Here is a 23,605-nt window from a genome sequence, read left to right as displayed (position 1 = left end):
ATACGTTTTTGATGCATTTCCACCTCTAAAACATACGAAATATGTATGTTTGTATTTTATCTGTAAATTTTCCGCATCTAATACAAGTCTATGGGAAACATCCGCACATAAGACTCAGTGTACCCACAAGAGAAATTGACATGTTGCACCGCAGGGGAGCTGAGTAAAAAAAGGCACAGTGGCCATAAACCTCATCAACTTTATTGAAACTATAAGACGCTGCAGTTATTGTTCATAGTAAATATGCAGAGTCAAAAACATACCAGACATTCATCATGGGCATACAGCTTTAAAGAATTTTTTTCCAATCAGTACCCCAAAATACCGCGTCTGCAAATTGAGATTCTGGTCTGGCTTTTATCCTAAGTCATGTGGCAAGGTTCGTTAAAGGGTCGATATTGACTTTTTAGAATTTCTATGTCCAATAGGTGGCACTAGAGTTCTAGTCCTCTTCCTCTCTTAATAGACAATTTGCACATTTAATATCCCAGCGGAGCATTGCAAAGCTTAAAAGTTTCCTCACCTTGAAATGCAAGGCTTGACATGTCACTCTCCTCCAGGAGATATGTTACCCCTTAGATCCCGGTCAGACGCCTCTCACTCAGCCAAACCATATCTCACACTTTGACCTGATGAGAGGCAATACCCTGAAACACAGTGTCTGCAAATTGAGATTCTGGTTTGGCTTTTATCCTAAGACATGTATCAACACACATTAAAGGGTCGATATTGACTCTTAGGATTGCTACTTCCAATAGCTGGCACTAGAATTTACTCCCCTTCCTCTCTGAAGAGAAACTTTGCATATTCAAATCAGAAACAAGTCAATTCTTTCAGCATTTTTGCAGTGCTTTTCACTCATTCAAATGATAAGGCAAAAAATTAAGTGAAAATGCATAAAAAACACATGAAAAAATGCATCAAAAACACGTGTACTTTAAATAGTTTTTTTTCCTGCCAACACTCTGGTTTTTGCTGTAGAAAAATCTACTGCAAATATTTATCGTGTGCACATACCCTATAATGTTTTTTATGAAAAAAAAAATAATAATTCTTGTTATCATACTCTGAGAGTTTTAACTTGTTTTGTGGCCAAAAGAGCTAAATGTAAGCTTACTTTTTGCAGGATGAGTTTAAGTTTTTATTGGTGCCATTTTGGGATTTTATAACATTTTTTGATGGGTTTTTATTCAGATTATTTGGAGGCAGAATACTTCCATTTTTTTTTTGTTTTTTTTAAACGCTGTTCACTGTGAGGTAAAAGTAATAATTTTTTGGTTCAGTATGGTTATATAGTTTTTTTTATAATTTGCCACACTAAAAACAATATTTTACAAAAATTAACTTTGCTCGTTTATCGCCATATTCTGAAAGCTGTTATTTTTTTCTCTCCAACAGAAATTAATTAAGGCTTTTTTTTTTACAGAAAAAGTTGACCTTTTTGTTAATACATTTTTTTTACATATGACTTTTTGTCGCTTATTATTCCATTTGTGCATCAGTATGATGAAAAAGCTACATTTGTGGCATGTCTATTTTTTTACAGTATTCACCATATGGATAATTACCGTATTTTTTGGACTATAAGACGCACCGGACTATAAGACGCACCTAGGTTTTAGAGGAGGAAAATAGAAAAAAAAAATTAAAAAAAATGTGGCCATGATGCCCTGTTAAGGGGGAGCGTGTCTGCTGCTGGCACTGTTACATGGTAATGTCCCCCATTTCTGTTAATATCCCTCATCCTGGTATATATGGCCTCCTCCTTCCTGTTATACGAGGCCCTCATCTCCATCCTGATATGCATGGCACCCCTCATCCCCATGCTGGTATGCAAGGACCCCCTCATCCCTCTTCTTGGTATGCATTGCACCCTTTATCCTGGTATGTATGGCCCCCCTCATCCCCATCCTGCTATGTATGGCCCCCTTCATCCCTCTTCCAGGTATGTATGGCCCACCTCATCCCTCTTCCTGGTATGTATGGCACCATTCATCTCTCATCCTGGTATGTATGGCACCCTTCATCCCTTATCCTGGTATGTATGGCACCCTTCATCCCTCATCCTGGTATGTATATGCCCCCCCATCCCTCTTCCTGATATTCTTGGCACCCCTCATCCTAGTATGCTTGGCACCCCCTGATTCCCATCACGCTGCACACAAAAAATAAACAATTGTACTCACTTCCTCTCTCCTCCACCGCTGCGTCCTGCTCTGCTGCCGACAAGGATCTCACTGTGTGAGCCGTGCATGGCATCACTGCCATGCGCCCTCACACTGTGAGATGCTGTGCCGGAATAGTCACTGCTCCCCACGCTGGTACTGTGTGCATGGGGAGCAGTGACCATTCACTCTCCTTAAAAGCGTGCACACTGTACCCACAGCGCGGCTCCTGCTGCCGCTCTCCGGTCTGTGTGCCCACTAAAAAAGACCATGAATATTCACTACAACCCACTCCCATGGTTGTAGTGAACATTCCAGGAAGAGGGATGAGGGGGGCCATACATACCAAAATGAGGTATCAAGGGTGCCATACATACCAGGATGAGGGATGAAGGGTGCCATACATACAAGGAGCCGTGCTGCAGGTATGTGTCACCCTGGCCTGGATGCCACAAAATCTAATAAAGCTGTGTCTGAGAGCAAGGGGGAGGTTCTCTAGTCAGGGGAACATTAGCATGCAGTACCTCCTGTCTCAGGCCAGTAGGGGGAGCAAGCTGCCCCTATAAAAGCTGGTGCTGGGGGCAGGGTTAGGGAGAGCTGGACGACCTGTCTCAGGATTCAGGTCCCAGAGCAGAGAGGGACAGTTGTATTGCACCTAAGAGGAAGTGTGGCAGTAGGAGAGCCACAAGCCAGAGACAAGAGGCAAAGAGAGCCTGTCTTGGCAGATAACGGACTTAATTTACCAGACTTTGGTGTCTGAGGCTGGGAGGATTACCCCCAGCAGATAACCAGTCTGCAGGGAACTGTATATTCCTTGGCCTAAGAAGCCTGGAGGCCCTGCCACAACAGAAGGGACCAGCAAAGTCGTACAAGGCTGGGAGCAGAAAGGAACCCACGTCGCAGGCCATACAGGCGAGAATACACGGAAAGCTCGGAAACGTGGGCTGTTACCCTATAACGAGGAGATAGCCAGAAGGAGCACAGAAAGCACGGTAGGCCTATACCCTCACCCTGACCAGAGCCAATTTCCCCGTAGCTCTCAGACATCCAGGTCCCCTCCTAGCTGGGACTGTTTGTGGGTCAATTTACCTGTTCTAGTAAAGACCCTGGACTGCAACCTGTTGTCTGCGTGCTCCTTGCTCCTCCAGCACTATCAACACTGGGACTCTCACTACCATCACTCCCAACATCCACTACACTGCCCTGGGGCCGCACTCTTCCCGTGGGGAGTCACACCATCCCAGCTGCATACATCATCAGCCCCAGCGGTCTGCCTTGCAGCGGCGGTTCCTAATGACCGCAAATCCACGGGTGGCGTAGTCGGACATAATCATCAGCACATAACGGACTACCACTGGCCTGACCACCCTGAGCCACGGAACCGGGTTGCCACTACTACTCCCATCGTTCCCCTATTGCCCGGATCCGAGTGCCCCACGGCCCAGGGGGCGAGTCAGCTGTGGCGTAGTCGGCAGGATTGCAACCAACCCGCCACAAACGGGTATTGCGTGCCTAGAAAAGACTTTGCACTTACCTGAAAAGAGGTTTCCCGCCGCCCGGAGCCGTTTCCCGCCATTTCCAGCCGTCTCCCGCCATCTTCCATCGGTTCCCGCCATCTTCAGCTGTTTTCCCGCCATCCGAAGTCATTTTCCCGCCGTCGGACGACATCTTCAGGACGCCGCGCGGGAAGAAGAGGGGCGTGGACGCCGAAAGTGCGCGAGACCTGAAGCTCCGCCCCACGCACCGACGCTGCGCAAGGTCCTGGAAGGGAGAGAGAGCGACGCTGACAACATCAGGACGCGACGCAAGGTCCTCGTCCAGAGCAGCAGCAGCAGAGCCGCGGCCTACAGAAGAGGATCGTCGGAAGGTAGGCCACGCTTAACTAGGGGGGAGGAAGATGTCGGATACAGAGGCGCCCACTACCACCAAAGCAGCTGCAGCAGCGGTGATGCCCTTTTCCCTGCCCTACATCCCTGGAGCGGCCTGGCTGCCCAAGTACTCAGGGGAGCCCCATGCCCTAACTGACTTTAAGGAAAGGCTGTACAGTTTGTTCCAAGTCTACCCCCTGACAGAGGAACAGAAGGTCAGCATATTAACAGGGCAGTTAACTGGCGCAGCCCAGAGGGAGGTAAAATCATGGCCCATTGAGGAGAAAAGGACCGTGAAGGGTATTCTGGCCTGGCTGCGGGGTACCTTTGACACACGTACCTCCGCTGAAATTAAAATGAGGTTCTATGGATGTAAGCAGCGGGCACAGGACAGCATCAGAGACTATGCCCTAAATTTGCAGGAAGCCCTGAGGGCCATCCAACAAGCTGACCCAGGCAGCGTGCAGGATACGGATAAGCTCCTAACAGAACAGTTCACAGAAGGTCTGCTGTCTAGCGCCCATAGGACCCAGCTGCGCCTCATGTTCTTTCAGAACCCTGATCTGACCTTTGCCCAATTCAAGGACAGGGCCATAAGGATGCTCCGTGAACCTGCAACCAGGGGCGCTATAAACCCCCGGCGCCCTGCTCTCACCTACCACCAGGAGGCCGCGCCCTCCTCTATGAACACCGTGGGGGCTGATGCACAGGCCCTGAACCAAGCCCCGTCGAAAGATCTGCACCACCAAGTCCAGGAGCTGACCAGGAGCATCGCGGCATTGACCAGGACCGTCCAGGCAATACAAGTGGACCGGTCAAGACCCATCGAGCTGGCTTCAAGTCCGGAGGATGTCCCGTGGTGTCGACAGAGGAGGATCCCGTCGTTCCGAGGGAGGCCCACAGACCACTATGCAGAGGATGGACAGCCCATTTGCCGTCGATGCAACCAGCCCGGACACATTTCCAGGTACTGTAATTTAAACGGGTCCAACCTGGGGCAGAGGGCCAACCCCCAGGCATAAGATCACCAGGCCCTTATAATTGGCATAATAAGTACGTTGGGGGGCGCCCGGTTTTACCCATGGTGCTGGACGGTATCCCCATGAGCGCCTTGCTCGATACTGGGTCACAAGTAACCACTATCCCTAATGTACTTTTTAAGCAGTATTGGACTGATGCTGATATCCCACGGTATCCAGACAGTAACTTGAGCATCATCGCCAGTAATGGCTTACCCGTGCCGCAGATGGGGTTCAAGGAGATGACCATTAAAATTGGTAAAGTTGAACTACCGGCACAGGGAGTAATTATTGTGGACATTGACCGTCGTGAAAGTCACCCTAAAATAACTGTGGGTACTAACGTAATTGAAAATTGTCTTTCAGAGGTAATTGTAATTCTACAACAGGTGGCGGTGAATGCTAGTTCCAGCCAACAGAGAGTCATCAACAAGGAGATAAAAGCCCTGATGAGACGGCAGCAGGTAGAACTGTCTGGTGGTGAGATCGGTAGCGTAAGACTGAGCGACCCATTCCCCATTTCCATGCCTCCCAAAAGTGAAATGATGATCTGGTGTCGGACTGCAATCGGGTTGAGAGGTAGAGACTACCAAGCCATGGTAGAACCCGTGTACTCAGACAGCAGGCCCACCATTTTGACAGCCCGGGGGGTGGTTGATGTCCGCCATGGGAGGGTGCCCGTTCGCATTCTCAACATTGGGGAGAGAGAGGTACACTTACCCAGGTACGCTACACTTGCCAAACTGTTTGTTGTCGAACACAAAGCTATCAGGGCCGTGGAACCCTTGCCTCCATCTCCTCAGGCGGAGGGTAATGGCTCCCAGAAACAAAAGGAGGACTGGTGCCAGAAACTCCATGTGGGTGCTGACTCCACTCCCCTGCACCAAAAACAAAGAGTCTACCGGGTGGTCCAGGAGTACGAGAAAATTTTTAGCAAGCACCCGCTAGACTTCGGCAGAGTTAAAGGGATAGAACACCATATCCCCACAGGGAGCCACCCACCAATAAAAGAGAGACACAGGCCTGTACCCCCTGCACATTATCAGAATGCCAAGGGTATGCTGCGGGAAATGAAAGAAGCTGGGGTCATTAGAGATAGCTGTAGCCCCTGGGCAGCCCCCCTGGTTCTGGTAAAAAAGAAAGACGGCACCATGAGAATGTGCGTGGACTATAGACAAATTAACCGTATCACCCACAAAGACGCATATCCGCTGCCTAGAATAGAGGAGTCTTTAGCCGCACTAAAATCAGCTAACTTCTTTTCTACTTTGGACCTTACTAGCGGGTACTGGCAGGTTCCTGTGGCAGAGGCTGACAAGGAGAAGACCGCCTTCACCACCCCGATGGGACTGAGTGAGTTCAACTGTATGCCCTTCGGGCTTTGCAACGCACCAGGGACCTTCCAGAGGCTGATGGAATGCTGTCTAGGGCACCGAAACTTCGAGACGGTCCTCCTTTACCTGGACGACGTGATTGTCTATTCAAAGACCTACGAGGACCATCTAAAGCACCTGGCCAAGGTGTTCGAAGCCCTGGCAGGCTATGGCCTGAAGGTGAAACCATCGAAGTGTCACCTGCTGAATCCAAAGGTCCAGTACCTAGGGCACGTGGTAAGTGCGGAAGGAGTGGCCCCCGACCCTGACAAGGTCACGGCAATCAAGAGCTGGCCAAGCCCCTCGAACATCAAAGAGGTGAGACAGTTTCTCAGGTTGGTAGGCTACTACCGAAGGTTCATCCCCGGGTTCACTAAGATGGCAGCTCCTATGCAGGACCTCCTGATCGGACAGTCTAAGTCCAGAAGTCAAAAGCCACCCTTCAAGTGGGATAAACCGGAAGAGGAGTCCTTCCGCCAGCTAAAGATGGCCCTCACAGGGGACGAGATCCTGGCCTACCCTGATTATGGCCAGCCTTTCATTCTCCACACAGACCACAGTAATGTGGGGCTGGGAGCCGTACTGTCCCAAAACCAACAGGGCAGAGAAAGGGTGATCGCGTACGCCAGCCGGAAGCTGAGGCCCACCGAGAGGAACCCGGAGAATTACAGCTCCTTCAAGCTAGAATTCTTGGCGGTGGTGTGGGCCATGACAGAATGCTTCAAGCATTACCTGGCCTCCGCAAAGTTCACCGTGTACACGGACAACAACCCGTTGACACACCTGGACAATGCAAGACTGGGTGCCCTAGAACAGCGGTGGATGGCCCGTCTCTCCAACTATGACTTCGTGATCAAGTACCGGGCAGGCAAAACCAATGCCAACGCGGACGCCCTATCAAGAATGCCTCACTTACCTGAAGGTGACGAAGACCCAGAAGAGCTGGAGGAGGTAGAACTCCCCGCGTTTCACCGGTATGCAGCCGCTCAATACTCCCACCGCGTGAAGGAGGAGGATCTAACAACCGTGATGATCAATCCCCTACCTCACCACAGCTGGGCCGAGACCCAAGATAGTGACCCTGCCATCCGCCTGGTGAAAGATCTGCTGACCCAGGAAGACGCCCGCATGGATCCGGACGCCCCAGAGGAAGCCAAGCAGCTATGGAAAGAGAAGAGCAAGCTGTTCCTCTACGAAGGTAAGTTGTGCAGAAGGATTGTCAAACACCGGACGCACGAGCTGACCTGGCAAGTCGTGGTCCCAAGGCGGGATGCAGCTATGATCCTGGGGGCTTACCATGACAGAGCAGGGCACTTCGGCTGGAAGAAACTGGAGTTCCTGCTAAGAGGAAGGTTCTTTTGGGTCGGCATGAGAGGAGCCGTAGAAAAGTGGTGCAGAGACTGTGGCCCTTGTCACCTAAGGAGGAAGGACTGCACCGGCCAGAAGACACCCTTGAGGCCCATCGTCACCACGCAGCCTCTTGAGCTGGTAGCTCTGGACCACGTCAAATTGGCTCCAAGCCGGTCAGGATACATCTATGCCCTGACAATCGTTGACCACTATTCCCGTTTTCTCGTGGTGGTCCCGGTAAAAGACTTGACAGCCCTAACAGCGGCCAGAGCCTTCCAGCAATATTTCTGCCGTCCACACGGGTATCCGGAACAGGTCCTGACAGACCAGGGTCCAGCGTTCGAGGCTGAAATCTTCCAGGAGTTCTGCAACCTCTATGGCTGTAAGAAGATTCGTACAACGCCTTACCACCCCCAAACCAACGGGATGTGTGAGAAGATGAACAATATAGTCAGTGATCTCCTGAAGACGTTGCCCCTGGAGGAACGCAGCCTGTGGCCAGAAAAACTGCCGGACCTAATAGACCTATACAACAATATCCCGGTGAATGCTACAAACTGCACCCCGGCTTACCTGATGCGAGCCAGACCAGGTAAGCTGCCCGTAGACCTGGAGATGGGAGTCCTAATGCCTGAGGACACCTCCCCAGATGCGGACTGGGATACGGAAAGGCAACTGCAGTACAAGAAGGTACAGGAGAGTGTGGAGAAGAGCCTGGCCCAGGCGAGAGAGAGGCAAGAAAAACTCTTCAACCAACACGCCCCTGCTGGTCCCCTAGAACCTGGTGAGCAAGTCCTAAAGCGAAAGAGAAGGCTACATAAGTTGGACGACCAGTGGGAAAGGGAACCCTACACCATACTGCAGTCTGACCACGACAACCCAAAGGTGTGCGTAATCACCAAGGACGGGGGAGAAACCACTAGTGTCGTCTCCAGAGACCACCTCAAAAGGTGCCCCGAGCAACTCCGTAGTGCAGAAGAGGATCAGAGTGACCTTGAACCCGCAGAGGACAAGGAAGAAATGATCAGCACCGTTCTCGGAGAGTTCCCTCAGTCCTGGACTCGCATAAATGATGCCATAGTGGTATCCGTCCTGCATTTCCTGCAACCGGCACAACAACAACCAACACCAGAGCCAGAAGGTGAAGAGGATCAAGTGGTTCTAGAGGCAGAAGAGCCTGTACCAGCAGCCCAGGAGAGTCAACCCTCTGCTGACAGTGAGCCTGCCATGCCTGCGGTAAGCCAAAGGACCCGCAGACAGCTGCCTGCCCTACCTGTACACCCAGCTGGTAGCTGTACCCCTAACGCTAGTGGGGAAAGCCAGGTCGGTCCACCACCAGACAGTGGGTTAAGGAGGTCAACCAGGAGCACAAAGGGGCAGATACCCGCTCGCTGGAAAATATAGAGTGCGCTAAAATTGTAAATAACCCTGTTACCAAATGTTGAAATGTTTGCCAAGTTACCTGCATGATTATTAATAGCGTATTTCAGTTTCTTGCAGTTACCGTACGGACTCAAAGGTTATGGACTTTTTATAACCGGGACCTTGTATGGACTGCGTTCGGAGCCTAACCCAGGAATGAACTAAGACTGTAAAGGACTTGGGGTAGGATAGACCCCCACCTGGTTAAGGCTCCCCGTTGTATTGGTGATATGGACACCCTGTCACAGGCCACGCTGTGACCTTAAGAACTCAATCTGTGCGTCGTTTGTCTATTAATGTTTTATGGTTATGCATTTTGTCTCTGTTTATTGTTTAGTCCCGGAGTACTAAATTTTACTAGGGGGGAATGTGTCACCCTGGCCTGGATGCCACAAAATCTAATAAAGCTGTGTCTGAGAGCAATGGGGAGGTTCTCTAGTCAGGGGAACATTAGCATGCAGTACCTCCTGTCTCAGGCCAGTAGGGGGAACAGGCTGCCCCTATAAAAGCTGGTGCTGGGGGCAGGGTTAGGGAGAGCTGGACGACCTGTCTCAGGATTCAGGTCCCAGAGCAGAGAGGGACAGTTGTATTGCACCTAAGAGGAAGTGTGGCAGTAGGAGAGCCACAAGCCAGAGACAAGAGGCGAAGAGAGCCTGTCTTGGCAGATAACGGACTTAATATACCAGACTTTGGTGTCTGAGGCTGGGAGGATTCCACATCCCCCAGCACATAACCAGTCCGCAGGGAACTGTATATTCCTTGGCCTAAGAAGCCTGGAGGCCCTGCCACAACAGAAGGGACCAGCAAAGCCGTACAAGGCTGGGAGCAGAAAGGAACCCACGTCGCAGGCCATACAGGCGAGAATACACGGAAAGCTCGGAAACGTGGGCTGTTACCCTATAACGAGGAGATAGCCAGAAGGAGCACAGAAAGCACGGTAGGCCTACACCCTCACCCTGACCAGGGCCAATTTCCCCGTTGCTCTCAGACATCCAGGTCCCCTCCTAGCTGGGACTGTTTGTGGGTCAATTTACCTGTTCTAGTAAAGACCCTGGACTGCAACCTGTTGTCTGCGTGCTCCTTGCTCCTCCAGCACTATCAGCACTGGGACTCTCACTACCATCACTCCCAACATCCACTACACTGCCCTGGGGTCGCACTCTTCCCGTGGGGAGTCACACCATCCCAGCTGCATACATCATCAGCCCCAGCGGTCTGCCTTGCAGCGGCGGTTCCTAATGACCGCAAATCCACGGGTGGCGTAGTCGGACATAATCATCAGCACATAACGGACTACCACTGGCCTGACCACCCTGAGCCACGGAACCGGGTTGCCACTACTACTCCCATCGTTCCCCTATTGCCCGGATCCGAGTGCCCCACGGCCCAGGGGGCGAGTCAGGTACAGTGTGCGCGCTATTAATGAAAATGAATAGTCACTGCTCTCCACACTCATGGGTGTGGAAAGCAGTGAATATTCGTTTTCTTTAACAGCGGGCACAGTGTGGGATGCAGCAGCGGGCTACTGCCTCCTGTGCCCTGCTCCTCCTCCGCTGCAGCTCCCCCCCACACCACTACCACCTACAGCCACAATATATATATCGGACTATAAGGTGCACACCCCACTTTCCTCCAAAATTTTGGAGAAAAAAAAGCATCTCATAGTCCGAAAAATACGGTAATATGACAGTTTAATATTTCAGGTAGTTCCACATGTGGCGACATTAATTATGCGGATGTTTTTTGGTTAATATTTATTTTTACATAAAAGCTGCGTTTTTAGTGGCATCTCAAGATTTTTTTCTCCTTTTTTTTCATATTCACAAATTTTATTGATTTTTTTTCTTGCTTAGTCCCTCTGTTGAACACTAATATTGTATACTTTGATCATTGATCTCATGCATTACAGTATTCATGTACTGCTGTGACATCTGGGGGGGTTAAATGACCCTGATTAGTTCTAAAACCTAAACTCTATAGACTTTTGCAACAGAGAGTCTGCTGTTATATACAGGCGACACTAACAGAATTATCGCCCATCAGGGGGTGCTATTAACTTTAAATCTCAGCTCCGTAAAAAGGCAGACTAAAGCAGTCAATTTTCATTTTTTGCGCTTCTGCTTTTTCCTCTCCTTCTTCCAAAAGCCTTAACCTTTTATTTTTCCATTAACATAGCCACACAAGGGCATGATATTTTTTTCAGGACAAGTTGTAAACAATTAAATTTAGCCATGGTTTTTAAGACTTTATTTTATAGTGTACATTTTATAAAATGCATTTTAAAAATACCTCTGAATCTTTGAATTATCATTCTTTAGGTTAGTAGTATCACGGCAGTACCAACTTGTATATATATTTTTTCCATTTAAATAAAGAAAAAAAATTCAGAGATTTGTAAGAAAAAAATTTTTGGTTTGTGTCATCATTTTACAAGATATATGACATTTATATTTTTCTATCAATTGAGCTGGATGAGAGGGCCAGATTTTTGCATAACGAGCTAAGCATTTTTTTTATACCAATTTTGCGTCGAAACAATGTTTTGATCTGCTTTTATTGCATTTTTTAGAGAGGAGTGTGATCAAAAAAACTAAAATTTGGCACTTTAATTTTCTTTTTCTGATTTTTAACAATCAGGTTACTTAGCTTTATATTTTGATAGATCGGATTTATGAACATGACGACATTAATTATGTTTTGTATTTCTTTTCATTTCTTTATTTTTAATTGGAGAAGAGGGCAGGTTTTTTAACTTCTATATTTTTTCAGCTTTTTTTTTACATTTTTAAAACCTTTTTTTCCCTTTTTACGCTACTTTTTGGACTCCACAAACCCAAGATGGCAGCAACAGGGGTCTTCAGTAGGCCCACAACTGTCATAGTAACCAATCGGTGCCCCATGATCTCATCACGGGGCACTGGTTGAAGCCAATCTGCACAAGCACTGGTGCTCATCAAATTTAAATATTGCTGGCAGAGATTGATCACATAATTTAAATGGTTAACAGTAACGTCCAAAGCTAAGGTCTGTCCGCGGCTGTTAGAGAGACATCTCCGTTATTTAATATATCCTGTATCAGGTCTTAGTCCTCTCCACATTGGGTTTTCCAATATATATACACAAAGTCACTTCAAATATGAATAAGTCCCTAAAAAAACAGGCTTTGTCAATTACTTTGAAAAAAAAAATATAAAATTGCTGTTAAAATTGAAGCTTTCAAATAGCCTAACAAAATAATAGGACGTTTGGAAAATAATGCTGCTATAAAGTAGAAAAAAACCTTATAAATTTAGCATCTTTCTAATTAGATCGATCAACGGGATAAATAACATATACGGAAACAGGGAACAAATTTATTTCTAAATGTATAGTATATAATCCTGAATAATGTTTGTATTGTATACGTTCTCCATGCAAATGTAATAGTGGGGAAGGACGTAGCCTTCCTTTGGCACTGAAGTAATTAAAGGGAGTTTTGCCGTAGTTAAACCTCTCAGAACTGTTGGTAGGCCAAGCTAAGGGGTTAGCATCAGTGGTCCAGTCAGTAGAGTAGAGGGGGAACTTAGTGCCCTGACCAAGCCTTGAGTGTTATAGAGCTTGTTCCTGGCATAATTCCTTGTGGGCTGCAGTACTTGTAACCAGCCACAAGATGCCACTGTCCCGGGTGCAGATGTCAGGTTGAGTCTGCCAGCAGTGTTACAGACAGTGATGGGGTTAATGCTGTGTGATGACAGTCCACAGAGGGTGGGCACATTAGGAAAATCTTAGTTTCCAGAAGCAGGAAGTGATGAGTAGTAAGAGATAGGACAGTGAACTGTACGGGCAGCCTGACTATATGGTGGCTGCTAGGGTAGACGGGAGCTCCATACCCTCAGACAGTGGGATCACCAGTGTAAAAGTCTCCCTACGCAAGAGTCCTGTTAGCCGGCCGGAGAAACTCAACAGAGGTATTGAGGACCCGGGGCACTTCTAGTCTGCAGGAAGCAGAGGAAGATAAATAGGACTCCAGGCTAAGACGTGGGGGAGATATCGGATCCGGAACACTGTTGGTATTGCAGAAGAGTCTCTTGGGCTAGAGATTAGAGTCACAGAGATGCTTCACTTAAAGAGGGAACCAGGGCTGAAGATGTTGCCAGCTCCTGTGAGGGAGATAATAACCTGTCGGGCCTTATCCATTATATCTGCCTGTAAGTATTGTACATACTCCTCTTCCCCAAGTAAAGTCCAAGTTATGGTTAAGAACCTCGTGTCCTCTGAATTTATTGCTGCCCTGGTCCCAGAAGAGAAATGCCTGGAGACAGCGGCGATCGGATGGTTTGAAGTAAGTAGAGAACACCACATTTACAGCCACACATCAGAGAGAGGACACAAATTGTCTGTAGGGTGCCAGAGCGAGCAGGGGCTACAGCTCGCCCACGACTACCTCGCTGAGGCACCTTACACGCATAATAAACATGAATATGTATTCTCTGCCTTTAACTGTTTGAGAACATACTGAATTCTTTTTACAACTAGTTAGTAGTAATTTAAGTACAATCCCCTCCAGCTCTAATGATCATCCTCATTTATTTAAATAATGAATTTTATACAGATTGTGCCTTTAGTTGTTTTTAAAATGTGTCCTTGATGACCACAAGCACCATAAGGAAGAAAGAATAATGATTGCATTAGTCCAGAGGTCAAGCACATAATTTGCTTCTCTAATGATCAGTGTATTTTATTTCTGTTTCAGCTTGTCTGGATCTCCATGAACAGAAATATACGGACAGAATGAACTCATATTAGTTTGGAGGTTTAAGTATACAACTTTCAATTCCCAGCTGGATAAAATTATTTGTGTTTCTAAAGAAAATAACAATTTTGGTTGTCACAAAATATCATCTGTGCCTTTGAAAGCATCTATGATTGACCCCATAGAGGTATTTATTGTTCTCTTTGCACTGGCAGATAGACAGAAGAGGCCCCTTTTACAAGAACGGTAATTTGGCCCTTTGTAGGGATGTGGACTGTCTTAACCCTGTTCCTACCCCTTAAGACAACAGACGCACTATGTGGATACCATTGTGAAGTTTTATATGTGAAGTAATGTGTGTCTAATGTAATGTGACATAATGTATTATGGTGATGTATAGTATATAAAGTGTCAATGCATAATGTGAATATAAAATAAGGGTAAGCCTAGGACATCATAGAATATAGCATAAGAATGATAGGTTAGCATGCTAGATCGGAAATGGTTAACCCCTTCACCCCAAGGGTGGTTTGCACGTTAATGACCAGGCCAATTTTTACAATTCTGACCACTGTTACTTTATGAGGTAATTACTCTGGAATGCTTAAACGGATCCCCCTGATTCTGAGACTGTTTTTTCGTGACATATTGTACTTCATGATAGTGGTAACATTTCTTCAATATCACTTGCGTTTATTTGTGAAAAAAATGGAAATTTGGTGAAAATTTTGAAAATTTTCAAACTTTGAATTTCCATGCTCTTAAATCAGAGATATGTCACACAAAATAGTTTATAAATAACATTTCCCACATGTCTACTTTACATCAGCACAATTTTGAAACCAAATTTTTTTTTTTGTTAGGAAGTTATAAGGGTTAAAAGTTGACCAGCGATTTCTCATTTTTCCAACAAAATTTACAAAAACATTTTTTTAGGGACCACATTACATTTGAAGCGACTTTGAGGGGCCTTTATGACAGAAAATACCCAAAAGTGACACCATTCTAAAAACTGCACCCCTCAAGGTGCTCAAAACCACATTCAAGAAGATTATTAACCCTTCAGGTGCTTCACAGGAGTTTTTGGAATGTGGAAAAAAATTAACATTTACATTTTTTCACAAAAATTTTACTTTAGACCCAATTTTTTTTATTTTTGCAAGGGTAACAGGAAAAAATGGACCCCAAAATTTGTTGTGCAATTCATCCTGAGCACAACGATAACCCATATGTTAGGGAAAACTACTGTTGGGCGCACAGCAGGGTTCGGAAGGGAAATAGTACCATTTGACTTTTTGAATGTAAAATTTGCTTCAATAATTATCGTACGCCATGTTGCATTTGGAGAGCCTCTGATGTGCCTAACCAGTGGAAACCCCCCATAAATGACATCATTTTGGAAATTAGACCCCTCAGGGAACTTATCTAGATGTGTGGTGAGTACCTTGAACCCCCAGGTGCTTCATAGAAGTTTATAACATTGAGCCATAAAAATAAAATGTTCACATTTTTCCCACAAAAATTTTTTTCAGTCCCCAATTTTGCATTTTCATAAGGGTAACAGGAGAAATTGCACCTTACCATTAGTTGTGTAATTTCTCCTGAGTAAGCCAATACTCTATATGTGGGAGAAAACCACTGTTTGGGCTCACGGCAAGGTTCAGAAGGGAAGGAGCACCATTTGACTTTTTGAATGTAAAATTTGCTTGAATAATTAGCGGACTCCATGCTGCGTTTGGAGACCCTCTGATGTGCTTAAACAATGGAAACACCCCACAAGTGACACCACGTTGGAAACTAGACCCCTCAGGTAACTTATCTAGATGTGTGGTGAGCACCCTGAACCCCCAGATGCTTCACAGAAGTTTATAACATTGAGCCGTAAAAATAAAATTTTCACACTTTTCCCACAAAAATGTTTTTTAGCCCCCAATTTTGCATTTTCAATAGAGTAACAGGAGAAATTGCTACAAACCATTTGTTGTGCAATTTCTCCTGAGTAAGCCGATACCCCATATGTGGGGAAAATACACTGTTTGGGCACACAGCAGGGTTCAGAAGGGAAGGAGCATGGTGTGACTTTTTGAACGCAAAATTGACTGGAATTGAGAGCAGACACCATGTTGTATTTGGAGAGCCTCTTCTCAAGAGTGGGAGAAGAGGGTTGCATTGACAATCCAACACGATGGGCAGCACTTTGAACGAAATTTTAGAAGTGGTCATAAACTTGTAAAAAAACTCAAGAAAGAATAAAGTTACATTAAAACCAAGCACACCATTGTTTTTCTTATGAAATTCTCAATAAGTTTGATGTGTCACATGACCCTCTTCCCATTAAAAAAAATAAAGTTGGATCCAAAATGGCCAACTTCAAAATGCCCGCCATGGTCACCACCCATCTGGAAAAGTTTTACCCCTCCCATATACTAATGTGCCAGAAACAGGAAATTGATATCACCAACCATTCCCATTTAATTTAGGTGTATCCATATAAATAGCCCCCCCTGTACATACCCCTGGCCAGTGGGCGTGGCCTCGATCTCCATACACTTGTATGGAGCGAGGCGGCGACAGCTGGCCGGGGGTATGTATAACTTATACATACCCTTCCTTACTAAGGCTGAAACCGGTGAATCCCCGCAGCCCACAGTGCCTGCACTAGGGGCATTCATAACTCTGCCGTCACACAGAGTGACTGCAGGCTTATCACTTTTGACCAGACAACCCCTTTAAGGTTAGGATTAGCCCAGTGGAGGGCACTAGTGCTGAACAGAAGGGGGTCACTTCTTGGTTAGCGGGAGTTCAGTGTCAGCCAGTGAAGTGTGGAGGAGAGTTGAGGTTCAGGTGCGATGGATTGCTAGGGGCAAAATGAGCCAAGCTTTAGGGGCTGTGGGCAGCTAAACTGAGATACCTGATGAACATTTCAACAGCGTCTGGAGCCTAAGGCTCGGGCCTGGTACCATGGAGTGGGTCTGGTCTTCCGACATCACTAGGTTGGTAGACATGGAGTTAAATGAAGGACAGGTGGCCAGTCCCGGGAGTGGACAATGAATCCCTGGGAGGTTAAAATGACCCCCTTACCTCTTGGGCCCCTGATATGTCTGCCCCTGTCTCTCTATATTGTAATGTTATGTGAGAAATACAAGTTAACTACAACAGATATCAATAAAAAAACATTCACTAAGCTTAATCCTTCCAAGCGCTATGTAGAAACAGGAAGTCTTGTTTACCTGCATGAGTCATCATTAAAACTACAATTCTACATTACTGCAAAGTCCCTAGCAGGGGGAAGGAGCAGAGCAGCTGGGTCAATAGTTGAAGAGGGGTTGGAACTGGACTGCCATGGACTTTGCAGTGATTTAGAATTGTAATTTTAATGATGATTCATGCAGAGACTTCTGGTTTCTACATTTTGCTTAGAAGGATTCAGCTAGTCCATTTTTAATCATGTGATGTCATAGATCTAATGGAAAAGAGAGGAATTAATGGGATAAGATGGCAAAATGAGAAATTGTAAGTACACAGTGCTATATACAGTTGTGTGAAAAAGTGTTTGCCTCTCTCCTGATTTCTTATTCTTTTGCATGTTTGTCACACTTAAATGTTTCAGATCACAAAACAAACTTAAATATTCTGCAAAGATAAAAAAAATAAACACCAAATGAAGTTTTTAAATTAAGGTCTTTATTATAAATGGAAAAAGAAATAGAAACCTACAGGGCCCTGTATGAAAAAGTGATTGCCCCGTAAACCTAATAACTGGTTGAGCCACCCTTAGCTGCAAAAACTGCAATCAAGCCTTTTCAATAACTGGCAATGAGTCTTTTACAATGCTCTGGAGGAAATTTGGCTCACTCATCTTTGCAAAATTGTTGTAATTCAGCCATATTGGAGGGTTTCTGAGCATGAACCACCTTTTTAAGTCATGCTACAACATCTCAATCGGATTAAGGTCAGGACTTTGACAAGGCAACTGCAAAGTCTTAATTTTGTTTTTCTTAAGCCATTCAGAGGTGGACTTGATGGTGTGTTTTGGATCATTGTCCTGCTGCATAACCCAAGTGCACTTCAGCTTGATGTCACGAACAGATGGCCGGAAATTCTCCTTCAGAATTTTTTGGTAGACAGCAGAATTCATGGGTCCATTTACAACAGCAAGTTTTCCAGGTCCTGAAGCAGCAAAACAGACCCAGACCATCACACTACCACCACCATATTTTACTGTTGGTATGATGTTCCTTTTCTGAAATGCTGTGCTACTTCTGCAACAGATGTAATGGAACATACACCTTCCAAAAAGATCTACTTTTGTCTCGTCAGTCCATGCTCTTTTTGATCAGCAGTGGTTTTTGTCTTGAAACACTGCCATGTATGCCATTTTTGCCCAGTCTCTTTATTATGGTGGAGTCATGAACACTGACCTTAACTGAGGCAAGTGAGGCCTGCAGTTCTTTTAAAGTTGCTATTAAAGATAGCTTTACATTTTTCAGACTGATAGATCTCAATTACTTTGTGTCTCATGTGTTCCTGAATTTCTTTGCATCGCAGCATGGTGTCTAGCTTTTGAGAATCTTCTGGTCTACTTCACTTTGTCAGGCAGGTCATATTTAAGCTATTTCTTGATTGAGAACAGGTGTGGCAGTAATCAGGCCTGTGTGTTGGTAGAGAAATTGAACTCAGCTTCACAAAGATGTGATAAACCACAATTGATTTATGTTTTAAGAGGGGAAGGGGGTCATTCACTTTTTTCACATAGGGCCATGTAGGTTTGGATTTCTTTTCCCCTTAATAATAAAGACCTTCATTTAAAAACTGCATTTTGTGTTTACCTGCGTTTTCTGTGTCTAATATTTGAATTTGTTTTGTGATCTGAAACATTTAAGTGTGACAAACATGCAAAAGAATAAGAAAAATCAGGAAGGGTCAAACACTTTTTCACACAACTGTAATAAGATGACTGAAATTTATTAAGGGGATAAAAACTTTGATGGGAGTGCTTCTTTAAAGTTACTTGGTAGAGCCATTCTCAGCATGTACACAAAGATAAGATAACACCATTGCTGTATTTACCAACATTATTTTAATTCTTTGGAGGAAATCATTATATTTCATGGAACAGTTATCATAATGCAGCCCATTATAGAATTATAAATTAGTGCAAGCACTTGAGTGATTCTTATTAGTTCATGGATATAGTTTCATCTCACACAATTTTAAGAAGCAATGTGTGCTTTACTACAAGAGAACATATAATATTGGTTTTATACCTGGCACTTGAAACCTGAAGAGATTAGTTCATTTAAATTCTTTTGAACAAATTCATCCAAAGCACAATTTACCACAATGTCAGGGCAGCCATCAGAACAGTACAGCTGGTACTGCAATATGCGCCCAGCAATTTCAGAAAATGAAGGGGCCCCACCAGCGCCATATCTGCCATACAGCATCTTGGTCTGCAGTTTATCTCAGAATTCCGACAATCTGAACCTTTTTCAGTTTTGCCCCTGGATCAGCCTTGTGACGATGCCGCAGTTCTCTCTCAGCCCTCCAGGAGCAGGAGGAGGGAAGAAGAGCATGATAATTAGAAGGAAGGGACAAAGTAAGTGAGATGTGCAGTGATGCAGCAATAAGAGAGAAAAGAAGACAAATCACATTAGCTGGATGGAGAGAAAGAGGTGAATGGAAAGGAGCAGGAAGCAGGAACAAGTGACCTGGAGGTATCAAAGGGGAGGTGATTAAAATGGGGCTGGGCTAGGAGAATACACCAGTGCAGAGCTATATCATAGACACTGTTAAAGAGCATCTGTCACTAAGAAACATATGTCAATTTTACCTAAAGGGAATCTGTCACCAGGTTTCTGCTGTCTAATCTGAGAGTAGCATAATGTAGATACAATTCAATGATTCTGGTGATGTCACTTACTGGGCTGTTGCTGTAGTTTTGATACATTCATTGTTTTATCATCAGGCAATTATCACTACAGGACTAGTACACCTGCTGGGTTACAGGGGTTACACAGAGCTCAGTATTCATAGCACTGGCAGATCTGCAGTACATAAAAAAAAAGATTTTATAAAAAAATAGAGTGAAGAGGCCCAGGACTTAACATAGCTGGAATCAGGGTCTCTATCCCTACATCAGGCTACTATCAGATGATGACAGATTAACTTTAAATAAGCAAACTGAATAATTCTGATTTACTGGCCTGTAAAGGACCTTACTCTTGAGTAGTATTCCAGTCTTAATTGTGAATTATGGGAATCCAGCATGCTGTGCATCTTCCTACAGTGTCAGTATCTGGCAAACTTGACTCACTATAGTTGCACAAAGGCTAAAAGGGGTTGTCCAGTCTAAAATAATTCTGTAGTCCCTCTGTGTGACTGCAGACTTATGAATCCCCCCACCGCACGCACTGTGTGCTGCGAGGATTAATCGGTTTCTGAGCTGGGAACATCGGTGATGTACGCGTCATGCATACTCCCGGCCAGAGCCCGTCTAGTAGGCGCATCCTCGATCCATACACTTGTATGGAGCGAGGCTGCGTCCACTAGACGGCTGTGCCCTCTAGACAGCCATGTAACTAGACGAGGCGCAGTCTCTTCTAATACTAGTGTATGGAGAGGGGCTGTGCCCACTAGACGGGCTTTGACCGGGAGTATGTATAACGCATACGTACCTACCAGTCCCGGCTCAAAAACTGGCGAGTCCTCGAAGCGCACAGTGTGTGCACTGGTGGAATTCTTAAGTCTGCAGTCACATACAGTGACTGCAGACTTATCATTTTAGACCAGGCAACCCCTTTAAGGTCCATTTACGCTGCAAGAATATCTTGAATTAGTGTTTCTATGAATGCTTGCTTATGATAATATTTAAGTCTAAGCAGGCTCTTAATTACTTGATGAACCAAATAAATGCTTTTTCGTCTGGTGAAATGATCCTCTGATTTGAATTAAAGATCATAAATCCTTTGTAAAATGATGTCATCCTTTGTAAACATGATCTGCGCTGCCAAGAACAATGGTAGGCTATGCACACTAAATGATCTATTACATACCATTCAGTGGATATCTGAAGTGCTGTCTGCTTCTGTAAAAAGAATATTAAATGACCACCAATCAGTAAAAATATTCACCAATCAGTTGTCATCTAATGCAGCAAAATCATGTAAATGGACTTTAAGTTGGTTACATTTTATTTTTAATTTATATAAATTCACAAACAGCGGGTGAAACAAATAAGTATTGAATAAGTCACCAATTTTCTAAGTAAATATATTTTTAACGGTGCTATTGACATAAAATTCTCACCAGATGTCAGTAACAACCCATCCAATCCACACAGGAAGGTAAATGAAGGTACAACCCCTGGCAAAAATTATGGAATCACCGGGCTCGGAGGATGTTCATTCAGTTGTTTAATGTTGTTGAAAAAAAGCAGATCACAGACATGGCACAAAACTAAAGTAATTTCAAATGGCAACTTTAGGGCTTTAAGAAACACTAAAAGAAATCAAGATTAAAAATGTGATACTCAGTAAGGGTAATGTTTTTCAGACCAAGCAAAGGAAAAAATTATGGAATCACTCAATTCTGAGGAAAAAATTATAGAATCACCCTGTAAATTTTCATTTCCAAAACTAACACCTGCATCAAATTAGATCTGCTCGTTAGTCTACATCTAAAAAGGAGTGATCACACCTTGGAGAGCTGTTGCACCAAGTGGACTGACATGAATCATGGCTCCAACACGAGAGATGTCAATTGAAACAAAGGAGAGGATTATCAAACTCTTAAAAGAAGGTAAGTCATCACGCAATGTTGCAAAAGATGTTGGTTGTAAACAGTCAGCTGTGTCTAAAATCAGGACCAAATACAAACAACATGGGAAGGTTGTTAAATGCAAACATACTGGTAGACCAAGGAATACATCAAAGTGTCAAGACTGGAAACTTAAAGCAATATGTCTCCAAAACAGGAAATGCACAACAAAACAAATGAGGAACGAATGGGAGGAAACTGGAGTCAATGTCTGTGACCAAACTGTAAGAAATAGCCTAAAGGAAATGGGATTTACATACAGAAAAACATAAGCCATCATTAACACCTTAACAGAAAAAAACAAGGTTACAATGGGCTAAGGAAAAGCAATCGTGGACTGTGGATGACTGGATGAAAGTCATATTCAGTGATGAATCGCGAATCTGCAAGGTGATGATGCTGGAACTTTTGTTTGGTGCCGTTCCAATGAGATTTATAAAGATGACTGCATGAAGAGAGCATGCAAATTTCCACAGTCATTGATGATATGGGGCTGCATGTCAGGTAAAGGCAGTGGCGAGATGGCTGTCATTACATCTTCAATAAATGCCCAAGCTTACATTGATATTTTGGACAGTTTTGTTATCCCATCAATTGAAAGGATGTTTGGGGATGGTGACATCATTTTTCAAGATGATAATGCCATAGTGCAAAAACTGTGAAAACATTCCTTAAAAGAAGACACAGAAGGTCAATGTCATGGCCTGCAAATAGTCCGGATCTCAATCCAATTGAAAATCTTTGGTGGAAGTTGAAGAAAATGGTCCATGACAAGGCTACAACATGTAAAGCTGATCTGGCAACAGCAATCAGAGAAAGTTGGAGCCAGATTAATGAAGAGTACTGTTTGTCACTCATTAAGTCCATGCCTCAGAGACTGCAAACTGTTATTAAATCTAGAGGTGGTGCAACAAAATACTAGCGATATATTGGAGTGTTCGATTGTGTGTTTGTTTTTCATGATTCCATAATTTTTTCCTCAGAATTGAGTGATTCCATAATTTTTTCCCTTTGCTTGGTCTGAAAAAAATTACCCTTACTGAGTATCACATTTTTAATCTTGATTTCTTTTAGTGTCTCTTAAAGCCCTAAAGTTGCCATTTGAAATGACTTTAGTTTTGTGCCATGTCTGTGATCTGCTTTTTTTCAACAACATTAAACAACTGAATGAAGATCCTCCGAGCCCGGTGATTCCATAATTTTTGCCATGGGTTGAATGTGTAATAATGAGAAATGACACAAGAAAAAAGTATTGAACATGGTTACTGAAATTTATTTAATAATTCGCATTATAAGCCTTTGTTGGTGATAACAGCTTCAAGACACCTCCTGTATGGAGAAACTAGTCACATGCATTGCTCAGGTGTGATTTTGGCCCATTCTTCCACAGAAACAAATCCTGAAGGCTCCATAGGCTCCTTCTATGAACTCTGAGCTTTAGTTCCTTCCATAAATTTTCTATTGGATTCAAGTCAGGTGATTGAATTGGTTTGAGAGAAAGAAAATAATGCCGCTAGAATGACCCAGCCAGAGTTTCACCACACCACAAGGAAACCCTCAAGTATATTAAAGTGCAGTAGTGCAAGAGTACCCATACTCACCAGTATAACAGACCACACTGCCTAGTATGTCTTTCAGTTATAGGGGTGCGGCTAAATCAGCTTCAGTCACCTCTCAATGCATAGTGAGAATCCTCTGTAACCAAGCCCCTCACTGATTGACATCTAGCTCAACATTAGAGCCGGCTGTCAGTCATTGTCAGGGCATGGTTGTAGCTGCCTCTCACTATGTACTGAGTGATGACTATAGCTGTGCCGGCTGTACCGCTCTAGCTGAAAGTCAGAAGCTGCTGAAAGGA

Source organism: Phyllobates terribilis, unplaced genomic scaffold, assembly GCF_046119375.1.
Source record: "Phyllobates terribilis strain yellow unplaced genomic scaffold, ASM4611937v1 Scaffold_1__5_contigs__length_1240528914, whole genome shotgun sequence".
Lineage (NCBI taxonomy): Eukaryota > Metazoa > Chordata > Amphibia > Anura > Dendrobatidae > Phyllobates > Phyllobates terribilis.
Note: the sequence above shows the minus strand (reverse complement) of the source record.